The sequence below is a fragment of the Solanum lycopersicum genome, chromosome 11, assembly GCF_036512215.1.
Source record: "Solanum lycopersicum chromosome 11, SLM_r2.1".
Taxonomy (NCBI): domain Eukaryota; kingdom Viridiplantae; phylum Streptophyta; class Magnoliopsida; order Solanales; family Solanaceae; genus Solanum; species Solanum lycopersicum.
The window spans coordinates 21,762,339-21,775,875 of NC_090810.1; the positions used below are offsets into that span (position 1 = coordinate 21,762,339).

The 13,537-nt window shown below is 53.1% G+C and overlaps 1 non-coding gene and 1 pseudogene across 1 annotated transcript; both read right to left on the reverse strand.

Moving 5' to 3' along the window:
* Positions 1 to 3,965: 3,965 nt before the first annotated feature.
* On the reverse strand, positions 3,966 to 9,106 carry LOC138339785 (28S ribosomal RNA; annotated as a pseudogene).
* Positions 9,107 to 9,314: 208 nt separating this feature from the next.
* Positions 9,315 to 9,470, reverse strand: LOC138339896 (5.8S ribosomal RNA). Its single transcript, XR_011212774.1, has one exon. It is a non-coding gene; the product is annotated as a 5.8S ribosomal RNA (ribosomal RNA).
* Positions 9,471 to 13,537: the final 4,067 nt, after the last annotated feature.

Here is a 13,537-nt window from a genome sequence, read left to right on the forward strand (position 1 = left end):
TGAATTCGTCTGATCGTGCGTGCAGTCGAAGGGCGGTGATGTCATGCCATGGTAGACGTCGTTCGACCGTGTGTGCTGTCCAAGGGCGGTGATGTAATGCCACGCCCGACGACGACCGATAGTTTGTGCTGTCCAAGGGCGATGATGGCATGCCACACCCGAAGCCGTCCGACTGTCTGTGCTGCCCAAAGGAGATGATAGCATGCCACGCCTGACATCGTTCGACTGTGTGTGCTGTCCAATGGCGGTGATGGCATGCCACGCTTGATGTCGTCTGACCGCGCGTGCATTTAAAGGGCGATGATGTCATGCCATGCCACGCGTCGTTCTACCATATGTGCTGTCCAAAGGTGGTGATGTCATGCCACGCCCGACGTAGTCTGACCATGCGTGCAGTCCAAGAGCGGTGATCTCATACCACGCCCGACGTCGTCCTACCGTGTGTGCTGTCCAAGGGCAGTGATGGCATGCCACGCCCGACGTCATCCATCCATGTGTGCTGTCCAAAGGAGATGATAGAATGCCACGCCCGACGTCGTCCTTCCTTGTGTGCTGTCCTTAGGCGTTGATGGCATGCCACGCTCTACGTCGTTTGACCGTGTTTCCCATCCAAGGGCGAAGATGGCATGCCACGCCCGACGCCGTCCGACTGTGTCAGCTAGTCCAAAGGCGATGATGGCATGCCACGCCTGACGTCATTCAACCTTGTTTGCCGTTTAAGGGCGATGATGGCATGCCACGCCCGACTTTGTTCGACCGTGTGTGTTGTCTAAAGGCGGTGATGGCATGTCACGCTTGACGTCTCTTTACTGTGTGTGCTGCCCAAAGGCGGTGATGTCATACCACGCCCGACATCTTTCGACCGTGTGTGCTTTCAAAAGTCAAGATGGCATGCCACGCCCAACGTGTATCGACCGTGTGTGTTGTCCAAAGGCGGTGATGGCATGTCACGCCTAACGTCGTTTTATCGTGTTTGACATCCATGGGCTATTATGCCATGCCCCGCCAGACGTCATTCGACCGTGTGTGCTGCCCAAAGGCGATGATGGCATGCCACGCCCGACGTCGTTCGACCGTGTGTGTTGTACAAAGGCGGTGATGTCATGCCACGCCTGATGTAGTCCAACCGTGTGTGTTGCCCAAGGGCGGTGATGTTATGCCATGCCCGACATCCTCCGACCGTGTGCTGTCCTATGGCGGTGATGTCATGCCACGCCCTACGTTGCTGATTGTCTGTGCAATCCAAGAGTGGTGATGTCATGCCAAGCCCGACGTCGTTTGACTGTGCGTGCCGTCCAAGGGCGGTGATGTCATGCCACGCCCGACGTCGTTCAACCGTGTGTGCTTCCTCAAGGCAAGATGGCATGCCATGCCCTACGTCGTTCGACCTGTTGTGTTGTCCAAAGGTGATGATGGCATGCCACGCCCGACGTCATTCGACCGTGGGTGCTTTCCAAAGGCGGTGATGTCATGTCGCGCTCGACGTCATTCGACCGTGTGCGCTGTCCAAAGGAAGTGATGTCATGCCATGCCCGACGTCTATCGTCCGTGTGCTGCCCAAAGGCGATGCTGGCATGCCACGCCTTATGATGTTTGACCGTGTGTGCTGCCCAAAGGTGATGTTGGCATGCCACGCCTGATGTCGTTCAACTGTTTGTGCTTCCCAAAGGCGTTGATGGCATGCCACGCCCGACGTAGTTCGATCGTGTGTGCTGCCCAAAGGCGATAATGGAATGCCACGCTTGACGTCGTTTGACCGTGTGTGCTGTCCAAAGCGTTGATGGCATGCCATGCCCGACGTTGTTCGCTCGTGTGTGCTGTACAAAAGCGGTGATGTCATGCCACGCCTGACGTAGTCCAACCGTGTGTGTTGCCCAAGGGCGGTGATGTTATGTCATGCCCGACATCCTCCAACCGTGTGCTGTCCTATGGCGGTGATGTCATGCCACGCCCTACGTTGCTGATTGTCTGTGCAATCCAAGGGTGGTGATGTCATGCCATGCCCGACGTCGTTTGACTGTGCGTGCCGTCCAAGGGCGGTGATGTCATGCCACGTCCGACGTCGTTCAAGCGTGTGTGCTTCCTCAAGGCAAGATGGCATGCCACGCCCGACGTCGCTCGACCTGTTGTGCTGCCCAAAGGTGATGATGGCATGCCACGCCCGACGTGATTCGACAGTGGGTGCTTTCCAAAGGCGGTGATGTCATGTCGCGCTCGACGTCGTTCGACCGTGTGTGCTGTCCAAAGGAGGTGATGTCATGCCATGCCCGATGTCTATCGTCTGTGTGCTGCCCAAAGGCGATGCTGGCATGCCATGCCTTATGATGTTTGACCGTGTGTGCTGCCCAAAGGTGATGTTGGCATGCCACGCCTGACGTCGTTCAACTGTTTGTGCTTCCCACAGGCGTTGATGGCATGCCACGCCCGACGTAGTTCGACCGTGTGTGCTTCCCAAAGGCAATAATGGAATGCCACGCTCGACGTCGTTTGACCGTGTGTGCTGTCCAAAGCGTTGATTGCATGCCATGCCCGACGTTGTTCGCTCGTGTGTGCTGTACAAAGGCGGTGATGTCAGGCCACGCCAGACGTAGTCTGACCGTCTGTGCTGCCCAGGGCGGTGATGTCATGCCATGCCCGACGTCGTCCGATCGTGTGTTGTCCTATGGCGGTGATGGCATGTCACACTAGACGTCGTTCGACCGTGTGTGCTGTCTAAAGGCGGTGATTTCATGCCACGCCCGACGTCTTTCGACTGTGTGTGCTGCCTTAAGGCGATTATGGCATGCCACGCCCGACGTCGTTCGACCGTGTATGCTGCCCAAAGGTGATGATCGCATGCCACGCCCGACGTCGTTCGACCGTTTGTGCTGCCCAAAGGCGATGATGGCATTCCACGCCCGACGTAGTTCAACTGTGTGTGCTGCCCAAAGGTGATGATGTCATGCCACGTCCGACGTCGTTCTGCCGTGTGTGCTGTCCCAAGGCGTTGATGGTATGCCACGCACTACGTCGTTCGACCATGTTTCCCGTCCAAGGGTAATGATGGCATGCCACACCCGACGCCATCTGAGTGTGTCAGCTAGTCCAAAGGCGATGATGGCATGCCACGCCTGACGTCGTTCAACCTTGTTTGCCGTTCAAGGGCTATGATGGAATGCCACGCTCATCTTTGTTCGACCGTGTGTGGTGTCCAAGGGCCATGATGGCATGCCACGCCCGACGTCGTTCAACCGTGTGTGCCGCCCAAAGGCGATGATGACATTTCACGCCCGACGTCGTTGGACCGTGTTTGCCAACTATGGGCTATGATGGTATGCCACGCCCGATGTCATTCGACCGTGTGTGCTTCCCAAAGGCGATGATGGCATGCCACGCACGACGTCGTTCGACCGTGTGTGCTGTCCAAAGGAGGTGATGTCATGCCACGCCCGACGTCGTTCGACCGTGTGTGCTGCCCAAGGGCGGTGATGTCATGCCATGTCCGATGTCATCCGACCATGCGTGCTATCCCAGAGTGGAGATGTAATACCACGCTCGACGTTGCCGACAGTGTGCGCTGTCCAATGGCGGTGATGTCAAGCCACGCCCGATGTCGTCAGACCGTGCGTGCAGTTCAAGGGCGGTGATGTCATGCCATGCCACATCGACCATGTGTGTTGTCCAAAGGTGGTGATGTCATGCCACGCCCGACATAGTCCGACCATGCGTGCAGTCCAAGAGCGGTGATCTCATGCCACGCCCAACGTCGTCCCACCGTGTGTGCTGTCCAAGGGCAGTGATGGCATGCCACGCCCGACGTTATCCGACCACGTGTGCTATCCAAGGGCGGTGATGGCATGCGACGCTCGATGTCGTCCTTTCGTTTGTGCTGTCCCAAGGCGTTGATGGCATTCCACGGTCTACGTCATTCTACCGTGTTTCCCGTCTAAGGGCGATGATGGCATGCCACGCCCGACACAGTCCGATGGAGTCAGCTAGTCCAAAGGCAATGATGGCATGCCACACCCGACGTCTACAAAGGATTCTACCCGCCGCTCGATGGAAATTGTACTTCAAGGCGGTCACCGCGACGCTTCCGTCGTAGCGACTTAGCCAATGATTCGTGCCCTTGGGGGACATAGGCCCCTACTGCGGTTCGGCAAGCGGACGGCGGGTGCATGCGTCACTTCTAGCCCGGAATCTGACTTAGAGGCGTTAAGTCATAATCCCGCACACGGTAGCTTCGCACCACTGGCTTTTCAACCAAGCGCGATGGACAATTGTGTGAATCAACGGTTCCTCTCTTACTAGGTTGAATTACTATTGCGACACTGTCATCAGTAGGGTAAAACTCACATGTCTCACGACGGTCTAAACCCAGCTCACGTTCCCTATTGGTGAGTGAATAATCCAACACTTGGTGAATTCTGCTTCACAATGATAGGAAGAGCCGACATTGAAGGATCAAAAAGCAATGTCGCTATGAACGCTTTGCTGCCACAAGACAGTTATCCCAGTGGTAACTTTTCTGACACTTCTAGCTTTGAATTCCGAAGGTCCAAAGGATCGTTAGGCCTTTCACGGTTAGTATTCGTAATGGAAATCAGAATCAAACGAGCTTTTACCATTCTTTACACCACGAGATTTCTGTTCTTATTGAGCTCATCTTAGGACACCTGCGTTATCTTTTAAAAGATGTGCCACCCAAGCGAAACTCCCCACCTGACAATGTCTTCCTCCCGGATCGGCCCGCGAAGCGAGCCTTTGGTCCAAAAAGAGGGGCAGTGCCCCACTTCCAATTCACGGAATAAGTAAAATAACGTTAAAAGTAGTGGTATTTCTTTTTCGCCTTTCGACTCCCACTTATATTACACCTCTCAAGTCATTTGATAAAGTCGGACTAGAGTCAAGCTCAACAGGGTCTTCTTTCCCCGTTGATTCTGCCAAGCCCGTTCCCTTGGCTGTGGTTTCAATGGATAGTAGACAGGGACAGTGGGAATCTCGTTAATCCATTCATGCGCGTCACTAATTAGATTATGAGGCATTTGGATACCTTAAGAGAGTCATAGTTACTCCCGCCGTTTACCCGCGGTTGGTTGAATTTCTTCACTTTGACATTCAGAGCACTGTGCAGAAATCACATTGCGTAAACATCCGTTGGGACCATCGCAATGCTTTGTTTAAATTAAACAGTCGGATTCCCCTTGTCCGTACCATTTCTGAGTTGGTTGTTCGACGCCCGAGGAAGGCCCCCGAAGGAACCGCTTCCAGTCCTTCCCCCGTTCGGCGCGCGGCGACATGCTCTCGTCGCGGGAGCAGCTCGAGCAGTCCACCGACAACTGATGGGTTCGGGACTTGGACCCCCGTGCACAGCCCTCAGAGCCAATCCTTTTCCCAAAGTTACGGATCCATTTTGCCAACTTCCCTTGCCTACATTGTTCCATCGACCAGAGGTTGTTCACCTTGGAGACTTGATGCGGTTATGAGTACGACTAGGCATGGACGACATTCGGTCCTCCGGATTTTCAAGGGCCGCCGGGAGAGCACCGGACACCACGCGATGTGCGGTGCTCTTCGAGCCGCTGGAACCTACCTCAGGCTGAGCCGATTCCAGGGTGTGCAGGCTGTTAAACAGAAAAGATAACTCTTCTCGAGGCTCCCGCCGACATCTCCGGACAGGCCCCTATCCATACATGGCCTTACGTGCGCTGTGCATGTGGCGCCTAGAGTTAGACGTAACAGGAGCTCAAGAACTCGCCACTAGCCGAAAGCACTGCCGTTTCCACACCAAACACCATTATAAACTGATCTAGAGAAGTTCCCTCGGCGGCGCACGATCGCCCCGCAGATGTCGCTGGCATGTTTTTGTAAGCGCCCAAAGGCATAGCACGGACGAGCCATGCATGTCGTCAAGCGCCCATGCAGCACGCCTACTAACCTCACAGGACGCCCGTGACGTCCACCTTGTAACGCCTCAGTCGCCCCGCAGACATCGTCGGCATGTGTTTGCAAGCGCCCAACAGCGTAGCACGGAAAAGCCATGCATGCAATCAAGCCCCCACGCAACACGCCTACTAAGCCTACATGACGCCCTTGATGTCTACCTCCATTCGCCTTAGTTGCCCCGCAGACGTCGCTGTCATGTTTTTGTTGAAGCCCAACTGCGTAGCATGGACAAACCATGCATGCCGTCAAGCGCCTGCGCAGCACACCTACTAAGCCCAAAGGACGCCCATGACGTCCGCCTGCCACCGCCTCAAATGCCCCACAGACGTCGCGGGCTTGTTTTTGTAAACGCCGAACGGCGTAGCACAGACGAGCCATGCATTCCATCTAGCGCCCACGCAGCGCGCCTACTAAGCCCGTAGGACACCCTTGACGTTCGCCATCCTTCGCCTCAGCCGCCTCGCAAACGTCGCTAGCACATTTTTGTAGACGCCCAACGGCGTAGCATGGACGAGCCATGCATTGCATCAAGTGCCCACGCAGCACGCCTACTAAGCCCACAGGACGCCCTTGACGTCCGCCTGCCTTTGCCTCACTCGACCCGTCGACATCGCCGACGTGTTTTTGTAAATGCCCAACACTATAGCATGAACAAGCCATGCATGCCATCAAGCGCGCACGCAGCATGCCTACTAAGCCCAAAGGACGTCTATGTCGTCTGCCTGCCTGCGCCTCGGTCTACCTCCAACACCTCTACCCCCCTTATATATGCTTAAAAAAGTTTTACCCATGCGACAGGAGTAGGCATGGATTTTCCAAATAATCATAATGGAAATGTACAACCCAAATATGCACGTTCAAAGGTACAAACACACATTAGCTTTCATAAATGACTTCAATATATATAAAAAAATATTTTTCAACATTTTTTTAATTTTTATTTTTTTTGAAAATTCTGAAAAATTAGTAATAAATTAATAAAAAATGGGGAAAATATCAGAAAAAATATGAAATCAACTCCGAAAATTCACAAATAAATATGGGAACCTTAAAATAAAAAATTTAATAAATTTTAATTTTTAAAAGGAGACGTAAAAAATTAAAAAGCATAAAAATAAATTATAAAATAATGATTAAAAGTCAGAAAAATACAGAAATGCACGAAAACACTTCTAAACATGTCAAATAAATGATAAAATATATATTTGCACAAATAAAAGATGTTTCAATATCGTACGAACTGTAAAAGTAATAAAAATGATGCGAAAGAGCCACGTTTGGTGGAAACGTTAGAGAATAGATAATGGAAAGTCGATGAATATGTTTGTTATGCATGGAGGTTGTTTCAAAATCCTTTGATTTATGTACGACATGAACATCCGCATCTATCATCTAGACTCAAACAATGTCGCGCAAGCCAAGACCGATGCGGGCAGGCCACGACTGACCACTGTGTGCAGGCACGTCCGACGACGGCCGACCGTTCGTGCTTTCCAAGGGCTATGATGGCATACCACGCCCGACGACGGCCGACCGTTTGTGGTGTCCAAGGACGATGATGGCATGCCACGCCCGACGCCGTCTTACCGTCTGTGTTGCCCAAGGGCGAAAATGGCATGCCACGCCCGACGTCGCCCAACCATGTCAGCTAGTCCAAAGGCGATGATGGCATGCGACGCTCGATGTCGTCCGACCGTGTCATCTAGTCCAAAGGCGATGATGGCATGCCACGCCCGACGTCGTCTGACCGTGTGTGCTTTCCAAGGGCTATGATGGCATGCCACGCCCGACGACGGCTGACCCGCCGCGCCCTCCTACTCATTGGGTCCAGGCACTTGCCCTGACGACCGGGTGTAGATCGCGCGCTTAAGCTCCATCCATTTTCGGGGCTAGTTGATTCGGTAGGCGAGTTGTTACACACTCCTTAGCGGATTTTGACTTCCATGACCACCGTCCTCCTGTCTTAATTGACCAACACCCTTTGTGGGATCTAGGTTAGCGCGCAGTTTGGCACTGTAACCTGGCTTCCGATTCATCCTGCATCGCCAGTTCTGCTTACCAAAAATGGCCCACTTGGAGCTCTTGATTCCGTGGCGCGGCTCAACAAAGAAGTCGCACCGTCCTACCTATTTAATGTTTGAGAATAGGTTGAGGGCATTGCACCTTCGAGGCCTCTAATCATTGACTTTACCCGATAGAACTCGCACGCGAGCTCCACCTATACTCAGGGAAACTTAGGACGGAACCAGCTACTAGACGGTTCGATTAGTCTTTCGCCCCAATACCCAAGTCAGACGATCGATTTGCACGTCAGTATGGCTGCGGGCCTCCACCAGAGTTTCCTCTGGCTTCACCCCGCTCAGGCATAGTTCACCATCTTTCGGGTCCCGACAGGTATGCTCACACTCGAACCCTTCTGAGAAGATCAAGGTCAGTCGGCGGTGCACCCCTCAGGGGGATCCCACCAATCAGCTTCCTTACGCCTTACGGGTTTACTCGACCGTTGACTCGCACATATGTCAGATTCCTTGGTCCGTGTTTCAAGACGGGTCGAATGGGGAGCCCACAATCGGGGAGATGCCGAAGCACGCCGGAGGCGCGCGCTACCTTCCACAATCGGGGAGATGGGGTTCCATGGTCGTATCGAGAGCCCAGGATTTGGCCTCCCTACCAATCCACGTTGGTCCACGCCCCGAGTCGATCGGCGGACCGGCTCGTCACCTTTCCACATCTGATCAGGGCACATCACCGGCCCCCATCCTCTTCCCTCCCGATAATTTAAAGCACTCTTTGACTCTCTTTTAAATTCCTTTTCATCTTTCCCTTGCGGTAGTTGTTCGCTGTCGTTCTCTCACAAGTATTTAGCCTTGGACGGATTTTACCCTCCGTTTTGGGCTGCATTTCCAAACAACCCAACTCGTAGACAGAGCCTCGTGGTGCGATAGGGTCCTGTCACGACAGGGATCTCACCCTGTTCGGCGCCCCCTTCCAGGGGACTTGGGCCCGATCCGCCGCTGAGAACGCTTCTCCAAACTACAATTCAGACGACAGAGACGCCCGATTATAAGGCTGGGTTGTTCCCGGTTTGCTCGCCGTTATTAGGGGAATCCTTGTAAGTTTCTTTTCCTCCGCTTATTGATATGCTTAAACTCAGCGGGTAATGCCGCCTGACCTGGGGTCACGGTCGGAGCGCCTGGTGAGGCGCAGTGAGGGTCGGGGAGTCCGGACGCGTGACGGGCTGTAGTCGCGACAACAAGAGAGAATTGAGTTTCAATAACCCCTTGCAGAGACGTCCGTCGACGTGGTCACATTTAGGCCGAGCGCACGGGAGACCAGCTTTCGCCCACGCGTTCAGCCTTGCGACGTGCACGGGAGGACAACGCGATGCGTGACGCGCAGGCAAACGTGCCCTCGGCCAAATGGCTTCGGGCGCAACTTGCCTTTAAAGACTCGATGGTTCACGAGATTCTGCAATTCACACCAAGCATCGCATTTCGCTACCTTCTTTATCGATGCGAGAGCCAAGATATTCGTTGTCGAGAGTCGTTTGTGTTATCAGAGCAGCGCGCATCCCCCCATGATCCATGAACAGGGAGCGAGGGGAGGGCTGTCTATTGTAGTATTCCTTGGCGCTTTCCGCGCCGGGGTTCGGTTGTCGCCCGAAGAGCTTGCGCACGTCGGGCGACAGGAGGGAGGCGCACAACTAGCAAGCGCCGCCCCCAGGTGTTTAAAATGAGCTCGTAGGTCATTCTACTGTACAGGTTTTGACAATGATCCTTCCGCAGGATCACCTATGGAAACCTTGTTACGACTTCTCCTTCCTCTAAATGATAAGGTTCAATGGACTTCTCACGACTTCGCAGGCAGCGAACCGCCCATGTCGCCGCGATTCAAACATTTCACTAAATCAGACAATCGGTAGGAGCGACGGGCGGTGTGTACAAAGGGCAGGGACGTAGTCAATGCGAGTTGATGACTCGCGCTTACTAGGAATTCCTCGTTGAAAACCAATAAATGCAATGATATATCCCTATCACAATGAAATTTCAAACATTACTTGGGCTTATTTGCCAAGGCTATAAGCTCGTTGAATAATCAGTGTAGCCCGCGTGCGGCCCATAACATCTAAGGGCATCACAGACCTTTTATTGCGTTAAACATCCGTGGCCTAAAAGGCCGTAGTCCCTCTAAGAAGCTGGCCGCGAAGGGATACCTCCACAAAGCTAGTTAGCAGGATAAGGTCTCATTCGTTAACGGAATTAACCAGACAAATCGCTTCACCAACTAAGAACGGCCATGCACCACCACCAGTAGAATCAAGAAAGAGCTCTCAGTCTCTCAATCCTTACTATGTTTGGACCTTGTAAGTTTCCCCGTGTTGAGTCAAATAAAGCCGCAGGCTGCCCTCATGGTGGTGCCCTTCCATCAATTCCTTTAAGTTTCAGCCTTGCGACCATACTCCCCCCAGAACCCAAAAACTTTGATTTCTCATAAGGTGGCGGCAGAGTCCTAAAAGAAACATCCGTCGATCCCTGGTCAGCATCGTTTATGGTTGAGACTAGGACGGTATCTAATCATCTTCGAGCCCCCAAATTTCATTCTTGGTTAATGAAAATATTCTTGGCAAATGCTTTTGCAGTTGTTCATCTTTCATAAATCCAAGAATTTCACCTCTGATTATGAAATACGAATGCCCCCGACTGTCCTTGTTAATCATTACTCCGATCCTGAAGGCCAACGTAATATGACCGAAATCCTATAATGTTATCCCATTCTAATGTATACAGAGTGTAGGCTTTCTTTGAGCACTCTAATTCTTCAAAGTAACAGCGTCTGAGGCACGACCCGGCCATTAAACGCCATGAGCGCATCGCCCGACAAAAGGGACGAGACGACCGGTGCACATCTAGGGCGGACCGGCCGTCCCTTCCCAAAGTCCAACTACGAGCTTTTTAATTGCAACAACTTAAATATACACTATTGGAGATGGAATTACCGCGACTGCTGGCACCAGACTTGCCCTCCAATAGATCCTAGTTAAGGGATTTAGATTGTACTCATTCCAATTAGCAGACTCATGGAGCCCAGTATTATTATTTATTGTCACTACCTCCCCGTGTCAGGATTGGGTAATTTGCACGCCTGCTGCTTTCCTTGGATGTGGTAGCCGTTTCACAGGCTCCCTCTCCGGAATTGAACCCTAATTCTCCGTCACCTGGCAACACCATGGTAGGCCACTGTCCTACCATCAAAAGTTCATAGGACAGAAATTTGAATGATGCATCGCCGGCACGATGGCCGTGCGATCCGTCAAGTTATCATGAATCATCGAAGCAACTGGCAGAGCCCGCATCGACCTTTTATATAATAAATGCATCCCTTCCAGAAGTCGGGGTTTGTTGCACGTATTAGCTCTAGAATTAGTACGGTTATGCGAGTAGTAGATACCATCAAACAAAGTATACCTGATTTAATGAGCCATTCGTAGTTTCACAGTCTGAATTTGTTCATACATACACATGCATGGCTTAATCTTTGATACAAGCATATGAATACTGGCAGGATCAACCAGGTAGCACTCCTCAAAAACGTCGCGCGCCGCATGTGATCGGCGTGCCCTTTCGGTCACGGTCGGTCTAAGGAGAGCGCGATAGTCATTCGCAAGGAGCATTTGTTTTGGGAAGATAGAAGCCGATGAAGGCCCCATGCCCACTATATCTATAGTATTTGAGAATTTGAGGCGCCGCTCACGGATTACGCCATTGTACGACGAAGCGAGGGAAGGCGTGGGACGCGAAAGCGTCTTTTGGGTTCACCCCGCACATGGGACTCGAAGGGAGAAAGGCGACCATTTGCACGTGCACAATGCCTAGGCATTAGGTATCCAGCACAAGATTTCGACGTCCGACCATCTTAGATTGCGCTTCATCCGCCACCGAATTGGCATGCGAGTTAAGACGTCGCTTCTTAAAATAGGGATCCAACCTACCAACAAATGCCCAATACCACTCATGCGCCATAGCTGAATAGCTCCGTCAATGCCCGCTCGACATCCACCCCGATGCCCGACATGAGATGTCGTGCAAAGACGCCGATGCCTTCTTTGTAAGGCCAATGCTACATCCGCTGTTGCACTCCTGCCCAAGGGAGTTGAGAATTTAATCACTGCAAAGATTGTTGGAGGAAAACCAAGGTTCACACAAGGGAACCGCCCACGACGTCGTTCGACCGTGTACGCTGTCCGAATGCGGTGATGGCATGCCACGCCCGACGTCGTTTGCCCGTGTTTGCCATTCAAGGGATATGATGGCATGCCTAGCCCAAAGTTGTTCGAACGTCCGTGCTGCCCAAAGGCGATGATGGCATGCAACGCTCGAAGTCGTTCGACCGCGTGTGCTGTCAATAGGCGGTGATGTCATGCCACGCCCGACGTCCTTCAACCATGTCTGCTGCCCAAAGGCGATGATGGCATGCCACGCCCGACGTCGTTCGACCGTGTTTTCCGTCCAAGGGCGATGATGGCATGCCAAGCTCGATACCGTCAAACTGTGTGAGCTAGTCCAAAGGCGATGACGGCATGCCACGCCCGACGTCGTTCGACCGTTTGTGCTGCCCAAAGGCGATGATGGCATGCCACGCCCGACGTTGTTCGACCGTGTGTGCTGTCCAAAGGCGGTGATGGCATCTCACATCCGACGTTGTTCGACCGTGTGTGCTGTCCAAAGGTGGTGATGTCATGCCACGCCTGATGTCATTCGACCGTGTGTGCTGCCCAAAGGCGATGATGGCATGCCACGCTCGACGTCATTCGACCGCGTGTGCAGTCAACAGGCGGTGATGTCATCCCATGCCTGACGTTGTTCGACCATGTCTGTTGCCTAAAGGCGATGATGGCATGCCACGCCCAACGTCGTTCGACCGTGTTTTCCGTCCAAGGGCGATGATGGCATGCCAAGCTCGATACCGTCAGACTGTGTGAGCTAGTCCAAAGGCGACGACGGCATGCCACGCCCGACGACGTTTGACCGTTTGTGCTGCCCAAAGGCGATGATGGCATGCCATGCCCGACGTCATTCGACCGTGTGTGCTGCCCAAAGGCGATGATGGCATGCTACGCCCGATGTCGTTCGACCGTGTGTGCTGTCCAAAGGTGGTGATGTCATGCCACGCCTGATGTCATTCGACCGTGTGTGCTGCCCAAAGGCGATGATGGCATGCCACGCTCGACGTCATTCGACCGCGTGTGCAGTCAACAGGCGGTGATGTCATCCCATGCCTGACGTTGTTCGACCATGTCTGTTGCCTAAAGGCGATGATGGCATGCCACGCCCAACGTCTTTCGACCGTGTTTTCCGTCCAAGGGCGATGATGGCATGCCAAGCTCGATACCGTCAGACTGTGTGAGCTAGTCCAAAGGCGACGACGGCATGCCACGCCCGACGACGTTTGACCGTTTGTGCTGCCCAAAGGCGATGATGGCATGCCATGCCCGACGTCATTCGACCGTGTGTGCTGCCCAAAGGCGATGATGGCATGCTACGCCCGACGTCGTTCGACCGTGTGTGCTGTCCAAAGGCGGTGATGGCATCTCACGCCCGACGTTTTTCGACCG